This window comes from Rhipicephalus sanguineus, chromosome 7, assembly GCF_013339695.2.
Source record: "Rhipicephalus sanguineus isolate Rsan-2018 chromosome 7, BIME_Rsan_1.4, whole genome shotgun sequence".
Lineage (NCBI taxonomy): Eukaryota > Metazoa > Arthropoda > Arachnida > Ixodida > Ixodidae > Rhipicephalus > Rhipicephalus sanguineus.
In genome coordinates this window covers 35,764,329-35,770,975 of record NC_051182.1, presented here as the reverse complement: position 1 = coordinate 35,770,975, position 6,647 = coordinate 35,764,329, and the positions used below count along the sequence as shown (strand labels likewise).

The window sequence follows — 6,647 nt, the reverse complement described above, 5'->3', positions numbered from 1 at the left end:
CGCGCAGCATAAAAGCGATAGCGGTGAGGAGGAAGTGCCTACCAGTAATTGACAATAATCTTCTGCTACGTCTACTTCACTGCGACCTTGCTTTAGTGCGACAGCTGGGAAAGGAAACAACTGATGTGTAGGTGTCTCAAGGCTCTGAACAACTTGACATATTCGCGACAGAAGCTTCGTGGGGTCCAGAAATTAGTATTGCGCTATAATACTGTAGTGGTAATCAGACGTGGTAACGTGAAAATCACGACTTGCATGTTACGTATGACATGTGTTACATGCCACGTTCACGGTGTACTCGTGGCGTTTTGCCTGCCTGATATACACCAAAATTGGCATTGTGCGATGCGACTGTATGACGAACATAAATGACAGGTGATAACATGAAAACCATGACACGCACATCATGTACGACATGACATACATGACACGCTCATGGTGCACTCGCGGCCGTTTGGCTAGAATGAATACACCGATATTGGTATTCAATGACGTGACTGTAGACGAACATAAATCAGAGGTTGCAACATAGCTATCATGACATGCATGTATGTGTGCCATGATTTACATGACATGGTGCGCTTCCGGCCGTTTTGCTAGCTGCATTATACCAAAATTGGTATGGTATGGCACTAGTGTGTCATTACATAAATACCAGATCATGTATTGTATATTCCAGAATATACATTTGATTAGCATGACATAGACCGGATGGTACATGCATGCATGAATGTAAAACATGCGATATACAGATAACTAGACGCAATGGCATGAATGACTTCAGTTGTCTCAAAGACAAACAAGGCGATGTAGCATGCCTTTGCCGACTCCTTCTCAATACATTGATTCCCAAAGTGCATGGGATCTGCCGTATTTTTTTCGTGCGTCCTTTGCGCTACAGCGGCTCGCTGCAGGTGTCGAGCTCCTTGCCATTCTTCGTGTACCCGCTGCGGTGGTCTAGTGGTTACGGTGCTATACTGCTGACGCGACGGCCGCAGTGTCAAATCCCGGTCGTGGCGGCCACCTATCTTGAGGAAGGTGTATGTAGATTTAGGTGCGGGTGATGAACACCAGCTGGGCAAAATTTTCGGCTCCCTCCACTACGGTGTCCATCATAATGATATCGTGGTTTTGGCACGTAAAACTCTAAGAATTATAATATCGTCATGGGGTCGTGGCGTCGACGAAGGCAGCAGTCGGCGTGTCCAAGATGAAAATCTTCATCTGGCCGAAGTTGTGGCCGGGAAACGGAAAGTCACTCTAGAGTAATACACACTGTACACTGACAGCGGCGAACAGAGCGTCGGCCTTCGATAAATCGATCATGGCTGGGACGCACCGTCTTTTATACATCATGCATCGAGCTTTCCAGCCTTATCACGGGTGGTAGCGCAAGACCTAGAATAATATTGACTATTCGCGTCATGTGCGCAATCTTGACAAAATGATTTACTACAACCTGGAATATTCCCAGGCATTCTGGCATGGCTCAGACAACGATCGCACGTGCAACGGACTAGTTACAAAAACATAGCAAAAGAGGCGCGCGTGGCATGCCCCGCTCTGAAAAAGCATCGCCCCGATGCGTAAAACAGAACATAGAATTGAAAACATGCATGCAATACATTGTAATACAAAAGAAACATAATAAAGCAAGCTAAAAGTGGAGTCCACACGTTCCTTAACCGGCATAGAAAGGCTCCAGGCGTACCACATGCACGACCTGGGGCCGTGCCCGGAGCCACTGAGAGCTCGTCATGCCGTCGGGGATAATCTCGTAGTCGAGTCCGCCGTGACGTCGAAGTAACATGTACGGTCCGAAGCATCGTCCAAGAAGGTTCTGGCTAAGTCCGCGTCTGCGTATATGCGTCCAGACCCAGACACGGTCGCCTAGCTGGTATTCCACGTACCGGCGTCGAATGTTAGAACGACGGCTCTCGGTCTTTTGCTGGCTCTGGATGCGCAGACGGGCGAGTTGCCAAGATTTTTTGGCGCGTTCAAGGAGACGGTGAGGTCGAATTTTTCTTCGTCAGAGAAGTCGGGTAACATGGCGTCGAGGTCGTTGCCGGGTTTCTTCTGTAGATCAACTTGTATGGCATCATCTGCGTCGTTTCCTGCGCGGCAGTGTTGTATGCGAAGGTCACGTACGGATGGATCGTATCCCACGTCGCTCCGTAAGGTCATTGGTCTATGGTTGGTACGCTGTGGTTCGGCGGTGGCTTGTCTGGCTGTATTTCAATATTGCCTGAGCTAGGTCAGCAGTAAATGCCGTCTCCAGATGCTTAAAGGGGCCCTGCAACACCTTTCTTTGTTATATTGGAATAGTCCCATTATTGACGTATGACTCTTCACGAGCCATATCCGGCAAAAATTTTTCGAATCCGTCAAGTCTAAGTGGTGTTACCAAATTATAGAGATCACGTTCCGCAGCTTTCTCTCTCAACTCAACGCAGCGAGCGCGCGGAAAGCTGCGCGCGGCGTGAGGGGAGGGAGGGAGGGCAGAGGTGCGAGGAGGCGACGTCAGCGCCGGCGGCATTTTTTTCATTTTTTTCTCTCTGACGTCTCGGCGCAACCACGTGGTCTGTGCCGCCACTTCCGGTCGGCTTGCGTCGTTCTCGTCGAGCGGAGTCGATCGCGCTGTGTATCGCGCGTGCTTGAAAACTGCGCGTCGGTTTGGTAATGTTGGTTGTGCACCTCGAACGCCGTAGTGTTTTCATCGCTCTGCCAACCATGGAAGCAAACGTGCGCGCTCGTTTGGAACGAATGACAGCTGAGATCGGTTTCGGCCCATACTCCGATACACCGCCTCGTAAGACGGCACTGGCAGACGACCCCGAAGCGCCGCCATTACCGGACGCCAGCATTGTTATCGGAGACACGCTGCGCCCGTGCCTCGGTCGGTCGTGAGAACGTGCCGACGATGCAGTTCTCAGCTGACGAGGCAACACTCGAACGGCTGCCACTCTCAACTGCAACCGGCGATGGTCAAAAGCACAGAAATATTCACGTTTTCGGCACTGCGCATGGCGAAGAAAACGGAACCACGCAACTACGAGCAGACGAGCTGTCGGTGAGACCGGAAGTGCTAATATTAATGTTTGTTCGGTGTTTTTAACGCGATAACATAATATAAACATACATATTATCTACTTATTGAACTCAAAATTAACAACGAAAGTAATAATGAGGGTGTTATCGTGATTATAACATCAGCCAATGGTGGAACTGCCGACAATCGCGTCATATTTTGCGGACTAATACATCATTTGTCGAGAGAAGAGGGAGCGATTTTCAGCTGACTTTGAGAATTTATTGTAAATTCCAGGCCGTGCGCACCGCTATAATATTTGGCTCGCGTGTTCTCGGGAGCCTCGACTACCGATCGGCAGCGCTTTTTGAGCATGCTCGAAAAGTGTTGCAGGGCCCCTTTAAAGGAACCACGAGGAGTCGTTTATTTCGGAAGCCGGGCTCAAGGCCTCAACACTGGCACCATGATTGTAGCCGACTTATGCCGCAAGATCATCAATGCGTTGCGGTTGCTCAACAATGCGACCATCAATAACAAAGCGGGTCTATATTCGGTGCAAAAAGAGACATTTATGGCACTTCTAAAAGCTGACATCAGCATGACCCTCGTGAAGCAGCTCAGATAAAATGTCAGATCTGTCATTGACATAGATGAGAGGGCAGTCGGGCTGAACAAGCGACGAATCATCCCGTCCACCGTGTTAAATAGCTGATCAGGTTGGTGGAACCCGTTGTCAAGGCATGCAAGCCAGGCGACAAACCAGGCTAACCTCTCCGGGCATTTCATTAAAGAATCTTACCTCTCTCTCTCTCTAAGGCATGGCAGCCGACGAAAGGCAAGAAACGTCATGATGTTCGTCGGCCTTCAAAGCAGGGGCAAGACCACAACGTGCCAAAAGCTGGCGTACCACTACCTGCAGAAAGGCTGGAAGACGTACCTGGTGTGTACCGACACCTTCCGAGTGGGCGCGTTCGACCAGTTGAAGCAAAATGCGACAAAGGCGAGAATACCTTTCTACGGAAGTTATACGGAGGTCGACACAGCGGTGATAGCTCAGGAGGGCGTGGAGAAGTTTAAGAATGAGGGCTTCGAGATCATCGTTGTCGGCACTAGCGGCAAGCACAAGCAGGAGTACTCGCTGTTCGAGGATATGTTGCAAGTGTCCAACGCCACCAACCCAGACATCATGTTCGTGATGGACGCATCCATTGGTCAAGCCTCTGAAGCGCACGCGTGCCTTCAAAGAAAAAGTGGACTTCGGTGCCGTCATCGTCACGAGGCTCGACGGCCACGCGAAAGGTGGAGGAGCTCTCAACGCGCGTGGCTCAGCGCTTGAGCATCCCCGCATATTGACATAAACATGCGGCGGTTATATAGCCTAGTGCGGATTTCTAGCGCCTTTTTGATTGTGCTGGCTCTCGAAACAAATTTTGGGACCGTCTTCGGCCAGTTGCGCACAAGTCCGGCGAAAAGGTCTTCCTTCACTCCCCGCACAGGGAAGCGAACTTTCTTTTCTTCGGACATTGCGAGGTAGGCATGACGAAATATACCGGTCATTTCTGCGGTGTACAGACCGATGTCCTCGTTGCGGTGCTGTACACGGGTCTCCAAAAGGGTGTCAGCCCTTTCTTTCCGGATGACGCTCGTGAAGGTGTTCAGAAATCTGGTGCGGAAGAGGTCCCATGATGTTAGCGTGGACTCTCGAACCACGCCTTTGCGCCATCTTCAAGAGCGAAGTAGACATGGCGTAGCTTCACGACGCAGTCCCAGTTGTTGAACGTGGAGACCCGGTCGCATGCCTCCAGCCATGAATCCTCGCATGGTGATCTGATCCGCGGAACGTGGCGGCTCCCTCGATTTTACAAGCCAGCAACAAACACTACATGATACTTCTACGATGTGTACTCCTACGATGCAGGCGTCATATCAGATGAACGTCTTTAGTTCCATTGTTGGCTCCTCTTTTATAGCAGTCTAATAAACATTACATCTGTATTCCTATGATTCAGGAAGCTATATTGAAGCATTGCTCGACCCCGGAAGAATACATTAACGAAAGATACATATGATATCCACATCACCGCAACGTAAAGTGCACTTCGTCCACCAGAACGACGCAGTGTCCTCTTCATTTCTTACGAGGCTAGGCGATGGCATCATGCTGACCGAGGATGATGCCAGATTAATTGACAGCCGCTTTGTAGACTAGGCTACGTAGGCCACATACGCCCAGGTAGTCTACGAATACGACAAACACCATCCACTGAAGTTGGTCTACGTAGCACTATCCAGGCCTACAAGCCTCGACGGGCTATACCTCACCAACACGAAGGGTGGCTTCAGGTTCGGACATGTCGCCGGCTCTGTCGACAGATAATTTGTCGACGAAATGACCGAGGCATCCACGAATTCCAACAGCTCTACTATACCACATACTTCACTACACATGGACCCCTCTTCACCACGATCACGACCGGATCCTATAACAAGTCATGACCAGCTGCTGGTGCTCACTGAACATGGTGATGATGCCCTTATCAAGAACTGTCAAGAACTTCTTCCACACATGCACACGGGTTCGTGAAACGTGCGTGCGTTCCCGGGACACGTATAAGCACTACATATCAGCTTAGCGCTTCTGGTTTTCGTAATACTCACGTTGCCATTGGCAGCGTTACCCAACCGTAAGCAACTGGTTATATAACACGTATGCGGCTCTTCAACATATATATGTGTGCGTATATAATATATACAAATCTTTAGCGTCATTTTGTAACATGTCGCTCAGTAAAAACATTACTCCATTTCCCGCTAAAGGGGACCATGAGGCGATGCGAAGCCGTAGCACTTGCACGATCGCGTTCCGTTGGCGTTCGTTGGGCGTGCTACCGACCTCGCGTCGTCGAACGCGAAGAGGGACGCTACGCGCGTCGTGTCTTCCCTCTAGCCTGGACGTTAATTCTCACAGGGCGAGCGGGGAACGCGGTCGACAGGCGTGCGAGAGGGGGGCAGCGTAGGAGAGGAGAGAGGGGGGGGGGAGGGGACGCGCATGCGCTGGTGCTCATCTCGGCGTTGCGCAGGAGAGAATTTCGGCATGTCTAGCCAACGCCACGTAGAAGAAGAGTGGAAAGGGGGAAGGGAAGTGGAGAGGGGAATGGGAGAGGAGGACGGGAAGTGGAGAGGGTGTGGAAAGTAGAGAGGGTATGGGGAATTGGGGAGGGGGAGGGGATAGGGTGAGTGGAGAGTGGAGAGGAGAGAGGGGAAGAGGACAGGAGGAATGGTGAGGGGGAGTGGAGAGGGTATGCGCATGCGCAGTAAGGGTGGTCACGCCGCACACCACCACCACCACCACCACCGGATTGAACTCCGCCATAAGATACTTCGCATCTAAAAGTTACGCCACAGTCACCTACCCGCCACATGCTTCGCATAACATCCACTCCCACGGTACGTGGGATCTGCCGAGTTTTTTTACTATGAATGTGTACCAACAAGCTCAAGTTCACACACTTCGCAATGTTCACCGCACGAATACACCATCACACACACATGCGTTGAAGACGTATATAAGGAGGATGGAATTGGTTAAGCTAATGGTTATGTGCGATAGTGCGTAGGT

General features: G+C 50.7%; 1 pseudogene; it reads left to right on the top strand.

Moving 5' to 3' along the window:
* The first annotated feature begins 3,491 nt into the window (after positions 1–3,491).
* On the top strand, positions 3,492–4,386 carry LOC119398614 (signal recognition particle 54 kDa protein-like; annotated as a pseudogene).
* Positions 4,387–6,647: the final 2,261 nt, after the last annotated feature.